The sequence below is a fragment of the Chiloscyllium plagiosum genome, unplaced genomic scaffold (genome assembly GCF_037043375.1).
Source record: "Chiloscyllium plagiosum isolate Xiang-an unplaced genomic scaffold, Cpla_swu_hap1 HiC_scaffold_10, whole genome shotgun sequence".
Taxonomy (NCBI): Eukaryota; Metazoa; Chordata; class Chondrichthyes; order Orectolobiformes; family Hemiscylliidae; genus Chiloscyllium; species Chiloscyllium plagiosum.
The window spans coordinates 5,514,407-5,536,467 of record NW_028270148.1 but is presented as its reverse complement, the minus strand read 5'-3'; the positions used below and the strand labels follow the sequence as shown (position 1 = coordinate 5,536,467).

The 22,061-nt window shown below is 43.7% G+C and overlaps 1 pseudogene; it reads right to left on the bottom strand.

Moving 5' to 3' along the window:
• Positions 1-457: 457 nt before the first annotated feature.
• LOC122552560 (immunoglobulin superfamily member 3-like) overlaps positions 458-22,061 on the bottom strand; it is a 201,646-nt pseudogene continuing 180,042 nt past the window's right edge.

Below are 22,061 nucleotides of genomic sequence, written 5' to 3'. Positions count from 1 at the left end.
ATAAATATCACTCAAATAATGTGCCACGTTAACTGGCCATTTAAAAACTCAAAGGTTTCAACTTTATTTCTTTTAGTCAGAGAGAGTGTGTTCAAGATTTACCTCTTTATGGCTATGTTTGATGTTGTATGAAATCAGTTAAACCCCAAAAAACATATCAAGGCACTTTGTGATCATAGCATAGCAGGATCCATGATTGATCCATTCAAAGCTTCCTGACTCTCACCCGAAGATACCAGTGGCCTGGCAGTGGAGGATGTGTGATACCAGAGATGGAAGAAGCTAGCAGTGATTGAGCATCTGGATGTGTGGGATGGTCTCAACAGTCACTGACCCACCATTTACAATGGATCTGTACGCTCCAATGGGAATATCAGCACTCACTGAAAACAATCACCCCCAATGTCGAAAATAATAACAGTGCAGTGACAGAATCAAACCCAAGATGAAATGGGATTTACCCTTGTGTGGAGTCCTTTACTGATGAACACAGCCTTTGTTTATGAAGGAAAAATGTGAGCAGGACAATGCAGATCAAGACAGCGAAGCCCAGAATGGTGCCAATGATTAAAATGGGATCTGAAGTCTGGGGAATACCATGGGAAGATCTTTTGTAAAATATCAAAATGTTACTTCTGTTATCAGTTGCTTCAGTCTGAACAATGTTCAAAATTGTCAACAACTTTAATTTTGAACTCCTCAGGATAGTAACTCCCCTTCTGACTCCCCAAAACCTGCCTATTATCTACAATGGTCAAGAGTGTGGTGCTGGAAAAGCACAACAGGTCAGGCAGCATCTGAGGACAAGGAGAATTGACGTTTCATGCAAGAGTCCTTCATCAGGAATGAGGCTGGCAGTAACCTGAGTGGATAGATAAATGGGAGGAGGGTGGGTCTGGGGGGAAGGTAGCTGAGAGTACAGTAGGTAGATGAAGGTGGAGCTAATGATGATAGTTCAGAGAGGAGAGTGGAGCAGATAGGTGGGAAAGAAGATGGATAGGTAGGACAGGTCATGAGGGCAGTTCCAAGTTGGAAGGTGGTAACTGGCTTGAGGTGGGGAGAAGGGAAATGAGGAAACTAGTGAAACTGACATCGATCCCATGTGGTTGGAGTGATATGGAGTGAGGTGGAAGATGAGGCATTCTTCCTCCAGGCTTTGGGTGGTGAGGGAGTGGTGATAGAGGCGGCCCAGGAACTGATGTCTTTGGTGGCATGGGAGGAAGAATTGAAGTGTTCGACCACAGGGTGGTGGGGTTGGTTGGTGTGGGTGTCCTGGAGATATTGTCTGAAGTACTCTTCAAGTAAGCATCCTGTCTCCCCAATGTAGAGGACACCACATTGGGAACAACAGATACAGTAAAAGACATGTGTGGAAGTGAAGGTAAAACTCTGATGGATATGGAAGGCTCCTTTGGGGCTTTGGATGGATATGGGGAGGATGGTGTGGGTGCAGGTTTTGCAATTCCTGTCGTGTCAGGAGAAGGTGACAGGAGGGGAAAGTGGGTTCGTGGGGGAGCATGGACCTGACAAGAGAGTCACAGAAGGAATGGTCTTTACGGAAAGCGGATTGGAGAGTGGAGGGAAATATACTTCTGGTGGTGGGGTCCATTTGTAGGTGGTGGAAATGGCTGAGGATGATGCGGTGTACACAGAGGTTGGTGGGGTGAAAGGTTAGAACTGGGGGGTCTGTCCTTGTTGCAGTTGGAGTGGTGGGGTTCGAGGGTGAAGGTGCGGGAAATAGATGAGATACACTGGAGGACATCATCGACCATGTGGGATGGGAAATTGGGGTCTTTTAAGAAGGAGGCCATCTGGTATGTTCTGTGGTGAAACTGGTCCTCCTGCGAGCAGATGAGGCAGAGGAATTGGGAATAAGAGATAGCGTTTTTACAGGAGGCAGGGTGGGCAGAGGTATAGTCCAGATAGCTGTGGGAGTCAGTGGGTTTTGTAAAAGATGCTTGTGTTGAGTCGATCACCGGAAATGGATTTGGAGAGGTCCAGGAAGAGGAGGGAGGTGGTTAAGATGGTCCAGGTGAACTTAAGTTCGGGCTGGAATATGCTAATGATGAACTGTTAACTCATACTAATGGGAGCACAAGGTGGCGCTGATACAGTCATCAGTATAGTGGAGGAAAAGTTGGGGAATGTGCTGGTGTAGCTATGGAAGATGGACTGTTCCACATACCCTACAAGGAGACAGGCATAGCCGAGGCCCATGTGGGTGCCCAGGCTACCCATTTTGTCTGGAGGAAGTGGAAGGATTCAGGAGAAATTATTGAGGGAAAGGACCAGTTCAACCAAACAAATGAGTGTCAGTGCAAGGGTACTAGTGTAGATGCCAGGAGAGGAAGAAATAGAGGGCTTGGAGGTCTTCTTCATGGAGCATAGAGGTGTGTAGGGACTCATTTCCTCCTCATTTCCCCTCCCCCAACTTTATCCCAGTTACAACCTTCTAACTCCGTACTGCTCTCATGACCTGTCCAACCTGTCCATCTTCCTTCCCATCTATCCGCTCCACCCTCCTCTCTGAACATTACCCCCATCTCCATTCACCTATCGCACTCTCAGCTACCTTGCTTCCAGTCCCAACCCCCTCCCTTTAATCTCTCCACTCCCTTGGCTCACAAAGCTCAATCCTGATGAAGGGCTCTTGTCTGAAAGATCGATTCTCCTGCTTCTCGGATATTTCCTGACCTGCTGTACTTTTCCAGCACGATACTTTCGACTCTGATCTCTAGCAACTGCAGTCTTCACTTTCTCCCACTATCTACAAGGCACAAGTCAGGAGTGTGCTGGAATATTCCCCACTTGCCTGGATGGGTGCAGCTCCAACAACACTCAAGAAGCTTAACACCATCCAAGACAAAGCAGCCCACTTGACTGGCAACACATCGACAACCATCCACTCCCTCCACCACTGCCTCCCTACCGTGCACTACCTACAAGATACACTGCAAAAATTCGCCAAAGATCCTTGGATAGCACAATCCAAATCCACAACCTTCTATATCTAGAAGGACAAGTGCAGCAGATACATGGGAACACCACCCCCTGCAAGTTCCCCTCCAAGTGACTCCCCATCCAGCCTTGGGAATACCTGGCCTTGATGACTGTTCTGCTCTTCCACTGATGAAGCACAGCAGCCGGGTGCTCCCTTTCTGTTCACACCAATGTTCCCTCCCATTGACTTACCAGTTACATTGAGCTGGCTCCCTGCTCCATAGATTTAGCTCCACACACCGCAGCTGTACACAGTAGTATCATTGAGAGTCACATTGACAAGGCTCAGAATGTAACTGTTCCTGCTGACATTCCTGGAAAGCTGAACACGATCATGGAAACCCTGGGTCTTGGTGAGGGTGCCATTCACAAAGTGGCTTACCACCCACTCCCTGTTGCTGCCAGGTCGCTGGTAGTGCCAGTGGACATCAGTGTCAATCACACTGGCATTGCACATGGCACACTGGAACTCAGCAATTTCACTCTCTGCTACCTTGCTGACCACTGGATCGTGAATGAGGACTGGATCAGCCAATGGGTGTGTTCATTCGAAGAGAAAAAAATAAAGTAACTGGAATTGAAACATTTTATAACATCTCCTTCTGGTTAAATGATGATTTGCAGAAGATGAACTGAAGCTTCCAGTCTGGATATTGCTGTTTGTAATTTGAGGGGGAATGATTTGAAGCATATCCATCAGTTGAATGCTTTCCAATTTGTTGCTGTGATTCATTTTGTGAATAAACTATCAAGAGGAGAATTTCACAATGCTCACAGCTGATGGATTGGAACAGACTGAGCTGCCATTTAAAAAGGTTCATTTTCACCAAAAAGCAATCGATGGTCCCTGAGCACACGCTCTCTGATTCATTATTGCTCCATCTGATTCTGTATCCTAACAGTGTACAGGGCTGTGGGGAGAGAGCAGGACATTGGCAGTCGAGTATGATGCTCATTTGAAGGGCCAGTACAAAATAACTGTCTCCATTCTGCCTGCCACAGTAGAATGGTACTGTCGTACCGTATCCCAGTTCCCAATACCGTAAAGTGCATGTAGGTCTACACATACCAGATATACTCAAGTCATAGTTGAATTTTTTTGACTACTTTTTAAGGTTACATTTATGGGGGTGACTATTACAGGGATACCACATTTGAGGGGATGAAATTCATGCCGGTCAATATTCATACTGTGTCGTTGCAGAAGCAAAATTAAAGGCAAAATAAATAAAGAAAAACAAAGATTACAGTAATTCTGAAAATCTGGATCAGAGCATGACGGCTGGTGGACTGGAAGACCCAGAATGGAATGGTACGGCCAGCAGACTGGAAAGCCAGAGTGGAGTGCAGTGGAATGGGCAGGCACACTGACTCATCAATGTTGATCTGTTAACAGTGAAGAACCAGTGTTGAGTTTTACATGAGATATATGGAAAATTCCAAATTTTTAGACAAAAAGTAGGTGTTACTTTTTCATGAGATTGACTTTTACTCAGATATATACAGTGTATCATCACCATCTTTCCTTCAGTGTCACTGAGTCCAGTGTCCCAACACCAAGGGGACCACAACAGCTCAGGAAGGCAGCTCACCATCGCCTTCTCAAAACATACAAAATCGGACCTGGAGTAGGCCATTCAGTACTGCATTTCAACATAATCATGGATGATCATCCAACTCAGTCCCTTGTTCCCACGTTCTCCCCTTACCCTTTGAACCCTTTAGTCCTCAGAACCATATCTAACTCTTCCTTGAAGACATTCAATGTTTTGGCCTCAGCTGCTTCCTGTCGCAGAGAAGACATTTCTTCTCAAGGGTTGTTCACGATGGACAACAAGTACCAGCCCAGTCAGTGATGGCCCCATCCCAAGAGTGAATGAAACAAAACCAGACAGAGACAGGAGAATGTTAAATCCAACACTGAGGACAAACGAGATGGAGAAGCAGAAAGACAGAGAGGAGAGAAAGTGTTTGAGATTGAGGAACTGGTCCAAGAGGAGAAACAGTTTATTCTATCTGTGAGTAAAAGCCGAGAATTGTTCTATGTTTATATCGAGCTCTCTGCTTTCTCTTTACCAGACGAATTTAACAAATTCTCCTCTCCAATAAATCCATGTGAAAATGGTTACTGTGTTAGATTATTCTAAGAATTCCAGCCTTGGGCAACTGTTTGTGTGGAGTTTGCACATTTTCCCATTGTCTGTGTGGGTTCCCTCTGGCTGCTCCGGTTTCCTCACACAGTCCAAAGATGGGCAGGTCAGTTGAATTGGCCATGCTAAATTGCCATAGTGTTAGGTGCATTAGTCAGACGGAAATGGGACTGGATGGATTACTTTTCGGAGGGTTGGTGTGGGCTTGTTGGACCAAAGGGCCTGTTTCCACACTGTAGGGAATCTAATCTAAAAAAAAGTTAAACAGGACTTACCTATTAGTCAGCCGGGTTCCATGCCCACTGATATCTCCCCACACTTTACAGTAATAGATCCCAGCGTCACTGGGCTGCACGTTTGTGATGGTCAGAATGAAGCTGTTATTGGAGGGATCTCTGGAAGGCTAGAATCGCTGAGTGAATCCTGGACTCCATTGTGTGGCATTCTTCATGCCATGTGTAAAACCCACTCCAAGCTATTCCCTAGTTTATTTCCCGGTCCCAGTGAACATCAGTGTGTGTCACTGCAGAATTCCTCATGGTGTACTGTAACTGGGCAGTGTGACCCTTGGTGACATGTCCCAAGCTCGGAGACTGGAGAAGGACTGGGACATTTGCACCTTTAAGAGAAAACGTATGAATAAATTAAAACTTGTCTGAACAACTCCAATTTAGAGTTAACGAGAAAGGACAGATGGTCAGAGTATCAGAGTGAACCAGTGGAGTTAATTATTCAAACTAACCATGACATTATAGACCATAAGGCCATAGGATATAGGAGCAGAATTAGGCCATTCAGTCCATCAGGTCTGCTCTACCATTCGATCATGTTTCAAACCCATTCTCCTGATATGTTTTAATCTCATTCTCTTGCTCTCTCCCCATAGCCCTTGATCTATTTGCTCATAGGAACTTATCTATCTCTTTCTTAAATATACTCAATGACTTGGCCTCTACAGCTCTCTGCAGCAATGAGTTCCACAGATTTACCACCTTGTGTCTGAATAAATCCCTCTTCATCTCAGCTGTAATTGATTGTCATTCATTTTAAGGCTATGCCCTGGATCCTACTCTCTCCAACAAACATCTTGTCCACGTTCACTCTATCCAGGCCTCTGAGTATTCTGTGATGAGACAAACTGTATTCACTGCTCATAATGTGGTCTCCTTTCATTTGGGAAATGAAGCACAGACTGGGTGACCCCTTCTCAGAACACCTGCATTCTGTCTGCAAAAATGGCACTAATCTCCCAGTTGCTTGCGAGTCCAACACATCATTGTGTTCCCTGGCCAACATCTGTCTCAGTCTTGCTACAGTGCTCTCGTGAAGCTCAGAGCAAGCTGGAACAACAGCACCTCATTTTCCACTTGGTTACCCTGCAGCTTTCTGGAATTAATATCGAGTTCAACAATTTTAGAGACTGAGCACTTTCCCCATGCTTTTCCCCTCCCCCACACACCAGGCCTTGTCATTACACAGTCAGCTACAGCACACTACCCATTTTCAGCCACTAACTAGCCCCGTCAGCAGCTGCTCATTCCCCCAGATCAACCATAACCCACTCCTTTGCCTGTCAACAGTTTTTTCCCTCACACTGGGCTCTATGTCCATCTATCATTTACCATCCTACTCCTCCCCACTCCATCTTCTGTATAAAAAAACATCATTTTCCTCATTGCCATTAGTTCTGTACAAGGGTCAATGGACCCGCCAAATTGATTCTGATTTCTCTCCACAGATGCTGAGATTTTCCAGCAATTTCTGTTTTTATCCTCAGAAATAGAATCATAACGTCTCTGAGTGTTATTGTTTGAAAGACAAAGTATTAATAAGGAAATAGAGACCATGCCAAATACCAGGTGCTAAGGAATGGACAGTGGTCCATCAGGTAGGCACTCCATCTGAGGACTAGAATGAAACTTTACAAACTAGCTTGTGAAATTCTAATGGCAGGTCATTTATGGATGAGGAACATACAGTCCAATATATTAAACATTTTTATTGGTCAGGGTTACACAAAGAAGTTAAATTTTGTTGTGGTTCTGTTTGCCGAGCTGGAAGTTTTTGTTGCAATCGTTTCGTCCCCTAGCTAGGCGACATCATCAGTGCTTGGGAGCCTCTTGCGAAGTGCTTCTTTGATGTTTTCTCCGGTGTTTATAGTGGTCTGTCCCTGCCGCTTTCGGTTGTCAGTTTCAGCTGTCCGCTGTAGTGGTTGGTATATTGGGTCCAGGTCGATGTGTTTGTTGATGGAGTTTGTGGATGAATGCCATGCCTCAACAGAACCACAACAACGAGCACCCGAGCTACAAATCTTCGCACAAACTTTGAATGTTAAATTTTACCAAACAATCTGGTCCACATCATGACTTGGGGAATCTCCAACCCTCAATTAAAGCTTCACCTTTAATTCCGATCGTAGTTTATGAAGAACCGTTTAGCAGGGTCTTAATAGATTGTGTAGGAGCCCGACCACAACCCAGAAATGGATCTCTGCAGTGGTTCAAGGTGGCAGCTCAGCACCACCTTCTTCAGGGCAATTAAGGATGGGCAATAAATGCTGGCCCCGCCAGTGACACCCACATCTCACAAAACAATTAAATAAATTGCTGCACCTGAGCTCAGCTTCCTTCCAACAGAGAATCCATCCCCGAGATCACTGTCCATCACCTCCCCAATCTTCTTGATAACATACTGATCTCCAATTCATTCATTTGATCAGAGGTTATTGCTGGAGGAGATTGTCATGTCAACTCTACGTACTGGTGATATTGAGCTGGCTTCCTCTCCCATAGATCCTTCCCCAGATTGAGCAGTAATAGACCCCAGTGTCATTGGGCTGCACGTTTGTGATGGTCAGAATGAAACTGTTACTGGAGGTATCTATGGAAGGCTGGAAATGCTCAGTGAATCCTGGGTTCCATTCTGTGGAGCCACTTTCTGAATGTATTAAAACCCACTCCATAATTTCTTCTGTGGAGAGTCGGTACCAGTGAACATCGGTATGTGTCACTGTGGTGTTCCTCATGGTGCAGTGGAACCGGGCAGTGTGATCCTGGGTGACATGTTCCAGGCTTGGAGACTGGAGAATGACTGGACTACTGATGCCTTTAAAGAAACAGATAACAATCAGTTTATTCCCACAAGAGCAGATTCTCTGTACTGCCGTATTGAAAGGATCTGACAGGATGGTAGGAGTTTTGAGTTAAACAGAGAGAGCACATTATTACACTAAATGATTGAGATGCATCTGTGACTGATTCAGATAAAAAAAATCCATCAACACGAATAGAAATAATTGAATAAGCAGTCTGTTAAATAATATTTCCCAACTCTCGTCAGAATCTGATCAACAGTTTGGATGCACCAATTGTTTTTCTGCAACAGATTCAAAACTCACATTCACTTCCATCGAGAAGGACAAGGGCAGCAGATAAAGAGGAACACCACCCCCTGCAAGTCTCCCTCCAAACCACTCATCATCCTCTCTTGGAATATATCATTGTTTCTTTGTAGTGACTGTAATGTGGTCAGTTAGGTGGACCTCATAGAACATGAGTTCCCTGTTTGGGGCTGTTAACATGGTCTAGTCAGGGAGACTTGGCTGACAAATATAAAAAAGAAGTGTCAGAGGTTCTGCTTGTTATGTACCAGGCTAGACTACCCACTGGCAGTATGACTTGATGAACTTCTTCCCATTTCTCATCTGCCTGAATATGTGATGGTCTCCATATCCCTATTAAGACATCATTTTAAAGATAATAACATTCAGGGATACTTTCAGATTCTTTTTCTGCGTATGCCTTTCGATACGATTACTTTCAATTTTCATCTTTCTGCAGTAATTCTGTTAATTTATCTGAGCTAAAGATGTTTGCTTTGTCATCTATTTGTTCCTAGTTTATGCTAACCATCTGATCAAACAGGGTATCTGCTAATTCCACTTCAATTTTCTTATTCGTACTCTTTGATCTCTCTATTTCAACTGGTGACTTTGTAGCCTCATTGCCACACAGTCAGGAAAAATCCCAGAATATGTGTCCTGCAATGACTCAGTTGCCTGAGTTTCCACTGGCTGTCCAATCACCACTGATCACACTCCCACCTGTGACCCAGCTATATCATTACCAAGGACAAATTGTATTCTTAGTGCTGAGAGTTTGTCCAGTCCTCCTACCATGACTTTTCTATTCTTCACTAGACACTCTGAGCTCACTTTATATAACTGGCCATTTCCTGCCTCACCTTGAATTCCTAGTACTAGCACCTTTTCTGGCAATAGTCCGTCAGAAGTACATCTCTCTTCATTTTTCAGCATCACAGATTGAGAGGATACCGTATCTCTTAATATCCTAACTTCTTTACCTGCTATCCAGGTAAACTTTACCATTGCAGGTATATGGTTTAAGATCTGGCACTTGCTCCAAAACCAACCTCTGACTAACTTGTACATTCTGGTGCAGCTTTCTAGACTCCACTGTGTTTTCCATTACCACTCCAACAAAAGTCACTGGCTTAGCCTGTTTCCTATATCTGGCTTCCCAGTGTTTTTACTAACCCACCAACACTGTGATTTCATGTGGCCTACTTTATTGCAGTAAAAACACGAAAGCTTTTTAACTTCCTTTCCTCTTCAAGAATTCTTTTTTAACATGTGGCATGTTGTCCTTAGATTAGATTACATTACAGTGTGGAAACAGGCCATTCGGCCCAACAAGTCCACACTGACCCGCCGAAGCGCAACCCACCCATACCCCTACATTTACCCCTTACCTAACACTACGGGCAATTTAGCATGGCCAATTCACCTTACCTGCACATCTTTGGACTATGGGAGGAAACCGGAGCACCTGGAGGAAACCCACGCAGACACGGGGAGAACGTGTAAACTCCACACAGTCGCCTGAGGCGGGAATTGAACCCGGGTCTCTGGCACTGTGAGGCAACAGTGCTAACCACTGTACCACCGTGCCGTCCTTATGATCATCACTGAGATCTACCCTTCCCTTTCCATGCAAGAATTTCTATTTTCCCCAATTTCCATCTCCCATGGATTGAAATTGATTTTGGAAGCTAAACTTTGATTTATGGGCTAACTCATAACCATCAGCCATTTCAGCAGCTAATCTTGCTGTTTTAACTTTCTGCTCTTCCACATGAGTTCTTACTACTTCAGGAAGTGAATTTTTAAACTCCCCCAAAATAATAATCTCTCATAAGGAGTCAAGTTTTGCTCTGTTTTTAATGCCCGTATCCACCTATCCAAATTCCTTTATTTGTAGATTTGATCAGGGTCCCTCCTTACATTCCTGAAACATTGCCTATAGGCTTCTGGCACAATCACATCTGCACAGAAGATGGTTTTCTTCAGTTCCTCTTATGCCCCAGACAGCTCCTCTGATAGTGATGCGAATACCTGACTAGCTCTACCTACAAGTTTTATTTGGATCGACAAAACCCACATGGTCACTGGCCATTACATTTGTTTAGCCACCTTTTCAAATGAGATGAAAAAGGCTTCCACATCCTCCTCATCAAATTTGGGCAATGCTTGAATATATTTAAACAGTTTCTCATCAGGCCTTTAGCTACCATGGGTTTGCTCATCCTCACTCTGTTCCTCACTCAGCTTACCTTCAGCTCCATCCTTTTCAGCTGACTTTCCAGGCTAAGTGCCAATTTCTGAAGTTCAAGCTCTCTCTCTTTCTTCCTTTCCTCTTTCTCCTTTCCTCTCTCTTCTCTCTCTCTCTTTCTTTCACTTTTTCTTGCTGTTCTCTCTCTCTTTCTTGATTCTTTTCTCTCTTTTTTTCTTTTTGTTCTGCTAAAGCCATTCATTTTATTTTCCTTTCTTCTGCTTTTAATCGTAATACAAACTGTTTCATTTTCAATGATGTTTTAGCCATCTCTAAGGATTCTGATGGCATTTCCAGCAAATGTAAATGCTGAGCTATCACTGTAATTATCTCTCCTTTCCTCACGGAAGGAGGCAGCTCCAACCTCAGCTTGTCTGCTAATTCCAGCCGCTTGGCCTTAACCACCTCTTGTAAAACCCCCAAGGTCACTTCTTCCACCCCCAGAAAATTCTTAGTGACTGAAAGAGCCATTGCTATCCCAAGTAACACCTGTAACAAAAGACACTAACACCTACCACTCGCTGCCTTCGAGTCCAACAACACTAATACCAAATCAGAAGGAAAGAACAAATCCCACACATAGCCCCAATCTGCTATGGACCAGGCCAGACCCCCTCAAAACATTTCAGAAAGTGGACCAGACTCTAGCTTTGATAGCTGTTTTAGTATATGTAATGTGGATATTCCAGGACATATGCAGTTTGTCAACCCACGTAGTTTTAAACAAAACAGAATTTATTTTCAAGATTAAGCACAAACAAAAGAGAACAGAATATGGATGTAGGTTTGCTCGCTGAGATGGAAGGTTCATTTTCAGATAATAATGATGATAATAGTGATGATGATGATGATGATGGTGGTATAGGCAGAACATGTAGAAATATCTGGTATGACTCAGCAGAGCCAATATAGTGCCATGAAGGATAAATAATGCCAGACAAATTTATTGGAACACTTTGATGAGGTAAGAAGCAGGATAGATAAAGGGGATCCAGTTGATAATGTATTTAAATTTAAATAAGGTACCACACGTTAAGCTACTTAATGCAATGAGAGTCCTTAACGTTGTAGGTAATAAGGACAGAGGATTTACTGACTAACCAATGGCAAGGAGTTGGGGATAAATGTGGCATTTTCAGGGTGGCAATTCTCAAAATAAACTGCTTACCCTGAGGTCCCCTATTTCTATTCAAAAATGTTACCATTCATCAAGAGGAAATGCTTTAAATATTTAAGCAAATTTTGGGTGGCATGGTGGCTTAGTGGTTAGCACTGCTGCCTCACAGTGCCAGGAACCTGGGTTCGATTCCAGCCTCGGATGACTGTCTGTATGGAGGTTGTACATTCTCCCTGTGTCTGCGGGGGATTCCTCCGGGTGCTCCAGTTTCCTCCCACAATCCAAAGATGTGCAGGTTAGGTGAATTGACCATGCTAAATTGCCCATAGTGTTAGGTGCATTAGTCAGAGGGAAATGGGTCTGGGGTAAATATAGGGGAGGGGAATGGGTCTCAGTGGGTTACTGTTTGGAGGATCAGTGTGGACTTGTTGGACCAAATGACCTGTTTTCATACTGTAGGGAATCTAATCTAATCTAATTACCCACCAGGATTCTGTGAATTAGAAAAAACAGACTTTCCAAGTAATAGGTGCCTCTTTGAACTGAAAAACAATCCAATTCCATCAACCTGCAAGCAACCTAATGATTTCACAGTTTACTTTGTCTGCTCATAAAATCTCTCCCAAAGCAAAAAAATTCCCATTCACACTCCAAGAACTGTTTCTGTCAGATTGATTTCTTTTTTAAAAAATGAATCATCGCTGCAGAAATATTGTCATTTTAATCTTTAAATCCTCTCATACACACAAAGACCAAAACCATAAGTCACTCATTCAGAATTCAAACTCCATGCAAAATGACATTAAAATTATACAGAAACCATCCACCTCACATCAGTATTTAAACTCTAATGAGGGGAGTGCATGGGTAATCAAGCCCCAGTTAACCACAAGCCATACTAAATGTGCCACTGAATCAACAGCCATTTTATCTATTTTCTGTCCTCCAAGTTAAAAAAGCAGGTTGATTAATGACCTCAAACATGACATTTATGATCAGCAAGACTGATTCTTGAAACAAGCAGAAAATGTGATCTACAACTGTATTTCTATTTGAGATTAAACCATATCTCATTAATTTCAAACTTATATTCATTCACAGACAGGCTAACACGGCTCTGCAGAAGTAGTTCCTACTATATGTTGAAAAAATGCCTGAATGAAAGACCATTCCAGTACAGCAAGGACATCACATTAGATGATATCTCAGAATTTTTTCAATTTCATGTGAATTGGGTGAAACCAGTGCTTTCATTTTGCTACAGAACTTTAAACAGTGGTTCTTATACATTTCATGAATTATTTCAATGAAAGAATATACTCCCAGCTCTGTCTGCTCCTGCACACCCATTAGAATTGCACTTTTAAATAAAATTGTCTCCACTGCTCTTACTTTTCCATCGAATCTGAGTATCCTTACTTCTCTCTGCATTACATCTGATCTGCTATTGGCTGCCCAGTCCCCCAAAATGGGAGAAGTAGAAGAGAAAGCCCCAGGAACTACTTGAGCCAGGATGGGGACTGGAGCCAGAATCTCAGCAACATTCAACATGAAGCTGCAGCTAAATATGTTGGAAATTCCCAGAATACTATACTCCCAGAATCTTCCCTAATCAGATGACTCAGTTGGCTGTAGTATAATGTAGAATAATGACAACATCTCAGCTTCAATCCCAGTCTCAGCTGTGGGACTTCATGGAGAACAAGCCCCTCCTCTTGCCCTATGCTCAATGTAGAGTGGTTCCCTTTATCCTGATTGAAATGTCTCTGGAATGGAGAGACACGGTGTGCCCCTTTGCACTCAGTGTTTCATTCCCAATCCCTGAGAGATTCCCCTGCAGATGTGACACCTCATAGAGCAATCTTCCTGACTCTGCTCACCCAGTCCAATGGTACTGACACTCTTGTGAGTCGCATGGATTTAATATCATTCATTCTCGAGGATAAAGCTTCACATTTCCCACAGGTTATTGTTGGAGGTGATTGTCATGCAAACTCTACTTACTGTTGACAATAAGTTGGCTTCCTCTCCCATAGATCATTCTCCAGACTGAGCAGTAATATACCCCAGTGTCACTGGGCTGCACGTTTGTGATGGTCAGAATGAAGCTGTTACAGGAAGGGTCTCTGAAATGCTGGAATCGCTCAGTGAAACCTGGGCTCCATTGCGTGGAGGATGTGTTAAAACCTGCTCCATAATTTGTTCTGTGGACAGTCTGTACCAGTAAACATCAGTGTGTGTCACTGCGGTGTTCCTCATGGTGTAACCAGTCAGTGTGACCCTCGGTGACACGTTCCAGGCTCGGAGACTGGAGAAGTACTGGACCAGTGATAACTTTAAAGAAAAAGATAACAGTACTTTTATTCTCACAAGAGCAGATTCTCTGTACTGCCGTATTGAAAGGATCTGACAGGATGGAAGGAGTCTTGAATTAAACAGAGAGAACAGGAGAGAACACGGAATCATTGAGCTGCAGTTGTAACCGATTCAGATCAAACAAAATCCATCAACAGAAACAGGAATAATTAAATATATAGAGTGTTAAATAATATTTGTCAACTCTGTTGAAAATCTCATTGACATTTTGGCCATGACAATTTCTTCTGCAGCATGATCAAACCTACATTCACTTCCATCTGGAATTACAAACGCAGCAAGATCCCCTCCAAGCCACTCACCATTCTGATTTGAAAATATATCGCTGTTCATTGAGTATTGGTGGATCAAAATTCTGGAATTCTCTTCCTGAGAGCATTGTGAGTCTACTTGCAGGACATGGACTGCAATGGTTCAAGAAGGCAGCTCACCCCCAGCAATAGCAATAATGATAGTGATGATGGTGATGCTAATGGTATCGGCAGAACATTTAGAAATGTATAACATCAATCAGCAGAGTCAGCATGGCATCACAAAGGATAAATAATGCCAGGCAACTTTACTGGAACTCTTTGATGAGGTATGAACCAGGATAAATAAAAGGAATCCAGTCGTTGTCATGTATTTGGATTTTCAAAACACTTTTGATAAGGTACCCCACATGAGGCTACTTAAAAAGCTGAGAGTCCTTGGTGTTGTAAGTAGTATGGACAGAGGATTGGTTAACTAAACAATGGCAGTAGTTGGAATAAAGGCAACATTTTCAGAGTAACAACCTGTAATTTGTGAAATGTCACAGGGCTCAGTGTGAGGGCCACAATTAATGACAATCGATATTAATGACTAGATGAGGAAAGTGAATCGACTGCAGCAAAATTTGTGGATGGCACAAAAATAAATGGGAAGCTAAGTGGTAAGAATGATATAAAAAGTCTGCACAGGGATATAGACAGGTTCAGTAAGTGGGCACAATGTTGGCACATGAAATGTATTGTGGGGAATACAAGGTCATGTACTTCAACATGAAGAATATGATTTTATTTCTTCATTCAAGATGTGAACATTGCTGGCTAAGCCAGCATTTATTACCCATCCGTAATTGCTCAGGGTGCAGTTAAGAATCTGTGGGTTCTTTGCTGTGGGTCTGGAGTCACATGTAGGCTAACCCAGTAAGGATGGCAGTAAACCAGATGGGTGTTTCCCTCACACTCATTTCATGGTCATCATCAGAGGTTTGATTCCAGGTTTTTTAAGGAGTTCAAATTCCAACATTTTCCATGGAGGGATTTGAATATGGAGTCTCAGAACATGCCCTATGTGTGTGTTAATAATCTAGTGATGATGCCACTTGGTCATTGCCTCCCATGAAGGGAAAGATTGCTGGATAGCCCAGCACAGAGGGACTGGGAGGGTTGGAGAGTATGTGTGAATCACTGAGAGCTAGCATCCAAGATCATCAGGGAGTAAGGAGGGAAGATGAATGTTGGCCTATATCTTTAAAAATAGGGAGACTTTGCTACAACTATACAAGGCACTAGTTAGACCAGAGCTGGAATAATGTGGGCTGTTGTGGGTCCCTTATCTGTGGGAAAATACACTGACATTGGAGGCAGTCCAGAGAAGGTTCACTCGGTTGATACTGAGTGTGGAGGTATATTCTTATGAAGAGATAGTGAGTTGGTTGAGTCTGTACTCATCTGGATTTAGCAGAATGTGAGAAGAACTTAGTGAGACATATAAGATATTGAAGAAGTGATACAGGGTCGAAGGTCTACTTTTGGAAACAGTAGAGACTGATGACACTGCCAGTTCGCAAGGCGGTCAGATCTGTCAATCAAAAGTTGGCGCAGAGGCAGAGCGGAAGAGTCGGACATCGCATAGAGCCGTGGTAATAGGGGCCTCCATCGTGAGAGGAACTGACCGGGGTTTTTGTGGCAGCAGACGGGATTTAAGGATAGTGTGTTGCCTTCCTGGTGCCAGGGTGAAAGACATCGCGGACAGAGTGCAGGAAATCCTCAAGGACGAGGGTGAAGAGCCAGAGGTGGTGGTACATGTCAGCACAAATGATGTCGGGAAGAAGAGGAGGAACATACTACAGCGGGACTTCGGACAACTAGGAAGAAGGCTGAAAAGCAGGACGTCCAAGGTGGTTATCTCCGGTTTGTTTCCAGTTCCTCGGGCTGGTGTGGCCAGAAACAGGGAGATAAAGAACTTGAACGTGTGGTTGGGGAACTGGTGCAGGAATCAAGGATTTAAGTTCTTGGATCACTGGGGTATATTTTGTGGTAAGCATAAATTCTACAAGAGAGACGGTTTGCACCTTAATAGGTTAGGGACCAGCATTCTGGCAGGCAGTTTTTCTACTGCAACACAGCTAAGTTTAAACTAAGTGGCGGGGGGGGGGAGGGGACAAACTGGATGTTTAAAAAGGAAATTGAAGGGAAAGTTAGAACAAGAGAAGTCAAGAAAGACAACTATATCAATGAGGCAGAAAACTCGGAAAGGGATCATGCTGTAAAGTTGAGTGAAATAGGGGTTGATGGGAAGGGTGAGAGGGACTATACATGAATGCACGAAGCATTAGACATAAGATGGATGAGCTTGAGGCTCTTTTGGAAATTGGCAGATACCATATTGTGGGGATAACTGAGACATGGCTTCAAGTGGACAGGGCCTGGGAAATGAATATTCAAGGCTACACGTGCTATCGTAAGGACAGACTGACGGGCAGAGGGGGTGGGGTGGCCTTGTTGGTAAGGGAGGATATCAGTCCCTTGCACGGGGGGACCTAGAGTCAGGGGACGTAGAGTCAGTGTGGATAGAGCTGCGAAATACTAAGGGTTAAAAGACCCTCTTGGGAGTCATCTACAGGCCCCCAAACAATAGTCTGGATGTCGGATGTAAGTTGAATCAGGAGCTAAAATTGGCCTGTCGCAAAGATGTTACTACAGTTGTTATGGGGGATTTTAACATGCAGGTAGACTGGGAGAATCAGGATGGTATTGGACCTCAAGAAAGAGACTTTGTGGAGTGCCTCAGAGATGGATTCTTAGAGCAGCTGGTGCAGGAGCCGACCAGGGAGAAGGCAATTCTGGATCTGGTATTGTGTAACGAACCAGAATTGGTCAGAGACCTCGAAGTGAAGGAGCCATTGGGAAGTAGTGACCAAAATACATTAAGCTTCAATCTGCAATTTTAGAGGGAGAGGGTACAGTCGGAAGTGACAGTACTTCTGTTGAATAAAGGGAACTATGGAGCTATGAGGGAGGAGCTGGCCAAAGTTCAACCGTGCAATACCTTAGCAGGGATGACAGTGGAGGAACAATGGCGGATATTTCTGTGTATAATGCAGAAGTTGCAGGATCAGTTCATTCCTAAAAGGAAGAAAGATCCGAGGAGGAGGCATGGGCGGCCGTGGCTGATGAGGGAAGTTAAGAAACATATAAAGTTAAAAGAGAAAAAGTATAACATATCAAAGATAAGTGGGAAAACTGAGGACTGGGAAGCTTTTAAAGAGCAACAGAGGATTACTAAGAAGGAAATAAGCAGAGGAAAAATGAGGCACGAAGGTAAACTGGCCAATAATATAAAGGAGGATAATAAAAGCTTTTTTAAGTATGTGCAAGGCAAAAAAATGGTTAGGACTAAAATTGGGCCCTTGAAGACAGAAACAGGGGAATATATTATGGGAAACAAAGAAATGGCAGAAGAATTAAATGGGTACTTCAGATCTGTGTTCACTGGGGAAGACACAAGCAATCTCCCTGAGGTAATAGTGGCTGAAGGACCTGAACTTAAGGGAATTTATATTTGCCAGGATTTGGTGTTGGAGAGACTGTTAGGCCTGAAGGTTAATAAGTCTCCAGGGCCTGATGGTCTACATCCCAGGGTACTGAAGGAGGTGGCTCGGGAAATCATAGATGCGTTGGTGATTATTTTCCAGAGTTCGATAGATTCGGGGTCGCTTCCTGAGGATTGGAGGGTGGCTAATGTTATACCACTTTTTAAGAAAGGTGGGAGAGAGAAAGCAGGAAATTATAAACCAGTTAGTCTAACCTCAGTTGTGGGAAAGATGCTGGAGTCTAGTATAAAGGATGAAATTACGGCACATCTGGATAGTAGTAACAGGATAGATCAGAGTCAGCATGGATTTATGAAGGGGAAATCATGCTTGACTAATCTTTTTGAATTTTTTGAGGATGTAACTCTGAAGATAGACGAGGGAGATCCAGTAGATGTAGTGTACCTGGACTTTCAGAAAGCTTTTGATAAAGTCCCACACAGGAGGTTAGTGAGTAAAATTAGTGTGCATGGTATTGGGGGCAAAGTACTAGATTGGATTGAAAATTGGTTGGCTGATAGGAAACAAAGGGTAGTGATAAACGGCTCCATTTCGGAATGGCAGGCAGTGACCAGTGGGGTACCGCAGGGATCAGTGCTGGGACCACAGCTTTTGACAATATATGTTAATGATATAGAAGATGGTATCAGCAATAACATTAGCAAATTTGCTGAAGATACAAAGCTGGGTGGCAGGGTGAAATGTGATGCGGATGTTAGGAGATTACAGGGTGACCTGGACAAGTTAGGTGAGTGAGCAGATGCATGGCAGATGCAGTTTAATGTGGATAAATGTATGGTTATCCACTTTGGTGGCAAGAACAGGAAGGCAGATTACTACCTCAATGGAATCAATTTAGGTAAAGGGGCAGTACAGAGAGATCTGGGTGTTCTTGTACACCAGTCAATGAAGGCCAGCATGCAGGTACAGCAGGTAGTGAAGAAGGCTAATAGCATGCTGGCCTTCATAACAAGAGGGATTGAGTATAGAAGCAAAGAGGTGCTTCTGCAGCTGTACAGGGCCCTGGTGAGAAGAAAGTGAGGTCTGCAGATGCTGGAGATCAGAGCTGAAAATGTGTTGCTGGAAAAGCGCAGCAGGTCAGGCAGCATCCAGGGAACAGGAGAATCGACATTTCAGGCATAAGCCCTTCTTCAAGAATGGTGAGACCACACCTGGAGTACTGTGTGCAGTTCTGGTCTCCAAATTTGAGGAAAGACGTTCTGGCTATTGAGGGAGTGCAGCGTAGGTTCACAAGGTCAATTCCTGGAATGGCGGGATTACCTTACATTGAAAGACTGAAGCGACTGGGCTTGTATACCCTTGAGTTTAGAAGACTGAGAGGGGATCTGATTGAGACATATAAGATTATGAAAGGATTGGACACTCTGGAGGCAGGAAACATGTTTCCGCTGATGGGTGAGTGCCGAACCAGAGGACACAGCTTAAAAATACGGGGTAGACCATTTAGGACAGAGATGAGAAGAAACTTCTTCACCCAGAGAGTGGTGGCTGTGTGGAATGCTCTGCTCCAGAGGGCAGTGGAGGCCCAGTCTCTGGATTCATTTAAGAAAGAGTTGGATAGAGCTCTCAAAGATAGTGGAATCAAGGGTTATGGAGATAAGGCAGGAAGAGGATACTGATTAGGAATGATCAGCCATGATCATATTGAATGGCGGTGCAGGCTCGAAGGGCTGAATGGCCTACTCCTGCACCTATTGTCTATTGTCTATTGTCAGAGAGGTAGTTTCCACTTATGGAAGAGACTCAGACTCGAGGATGTAATCTCAGAATACTGAGTCACACACTTCAAACAGAGACAAGGAGGAATTTCTTTCTATCAGAAGCTTGTCAATCTGTGGAATTCTTTACTACAGAGGGCTTTCAGAGGGCTGGGTCATTCAGGATATTCAAGGCCAAGAGAGGCAAATGTTTAATTAATGAGGGAGTCAAAGGTCATGGGGAAAGGCAGGAAAATGGGCTTGAGGGTTACCATATCAGCCATGATCCTATTGAATGTGGAACAGGCTAGATGGGCCAAATGGCCTACATCTATTCTTGTATTTTACTGTCTTATCCATTCTCATGATATTATCCATTCTCATGATCAAACAGACACTGTTCTCCTCAGATCTTGACCCTGAATCATCATAATTGTTTCACTGCCATGTACACAGCATTCACTAGCACTGCTTATTGCCTGATTACTAACTGACCCGAGTCCTGCTCAGAGACCTCGATCCAGCTTCTCACACACACACTACATACACCAGCTCCCAACCACTTTGCCCAAACCAATTCTCGAGTCATTGAGTCATAAAGTCCCATAGCAGGGAGACAATTCCTTCAGACCAAACTGGTCCATGCCAACAAAATATCCATAAATCCCTCCTCAGTCTCCTACACTCTAAAGAAAAATCTCCGAGCTTGTCCAACCTCACCCTATAACTCAGTCCCTTGATTCATGGCAACATTCCTGTAAAATTGTTCTACACTCTTTCCAATTTAATAATATCATTCCTATAGCAAGGTGACCAAAACTGAACATAATACTCCAACTGCGGCCTCACCAACATCCTGTACAACTGCAACGGATCTTCCCACCATCTGTACTCAATGCTCTGACTGATGAAGGCCTGTGTGCCAAAAGTCTTCTTCACTGCCCTGTCAATTGTGACTCTCTTTTCGGAGAACCGTACACCTGAATTGTCATCTGCAAACTTACTAAACACGCCTTGTACATTCTCATCTAAATCATTGATATAGATTACAAACAGCAATGGGCCTAACACTGACCCCTGAGGCACACCACTAGTCACAGGCCTCCAGGCTGACAAACATCTGTTCTTTATTACGCTCTGTTTCCTAACATTAAGCCAACTGTGGATCCAGTTTGCCCTTTCTCCTTGGATTCCATGCCATTTAACCTTCCTGACAAGCCTATCATGAGGAACCTTATTGAAGGCCTGACTGAAATCATATAGACTACGTCGACCACCCTGCCCTCACCAACCTTTCTGATCACTTTGTTAAAGAATTCTAATAAATTTGTAAGGCATGATCTCCCATGCACAAACTTATGCTGATCATTCCTAATCAAACCCTGTCTTATATCTTCCTAGGTAACTGGCCTAACACAGATGTTAGGCTTAAATGGTGTACAGTTCCCAGGTTGCTCTTTGAAGCCCTTCTTGAATAAGAGCACAATATTTGCTACCGTCTAGTCTTCCAGAACCTCACCCGTGGTGAGCAATGATGCAAATACATCAGCCTGGGACCCAATCCTGCCACCCATCTTATACCCTGGAATATTAGCATATTCCTTTTCACCAAATCTGGAAAGGGTTGGCAGAATATTTATCATAAATAATCATCTTCATTAGCCTGTCCCTCAACATTTCTGTTCCTAACATTTATCCCTGGAACATGGTCCTTTTCATTGGTGTCACCTCACGCTCCATTCTCCCCCTCACTGCCCAACTCTCCATGATGTTATTTATGTCTCTGTAAATCCCCTGGATCAATCCCACATTTCCCTTCAATATCATCTAACAATTCCCACAAACAATTTCCCATCACCCCTTTCACCCACCCCTTCCCAACTCCTGCGCGCGCACGCACGCACACACAGAAATGGCTTGGCTAGACGAAAGCTCGCAGCTTCATCCACAAATGTAAAATGTCCAAAGGAGGGTTAAAGGATGTACTGGGACAAGAGGAGGGTCACTAGATTGATTCTGAAATTGAGGGGATTAGAGTATGAGGAGAGACTGAGTAGACTGAGATTATATTCATTGCAATTTAGAAGAATGAGGGGGGAATCTTACAGAAACATAAAATTATGAAGAAAATGGAATAGAAGTAGAGAGGATGTTTCCATCAGTGGTTGAAACTAGGACAAGGGGGCATAGCCTCAACATAAGGGGGAGCAGAGTTTGGACTGAATTGAC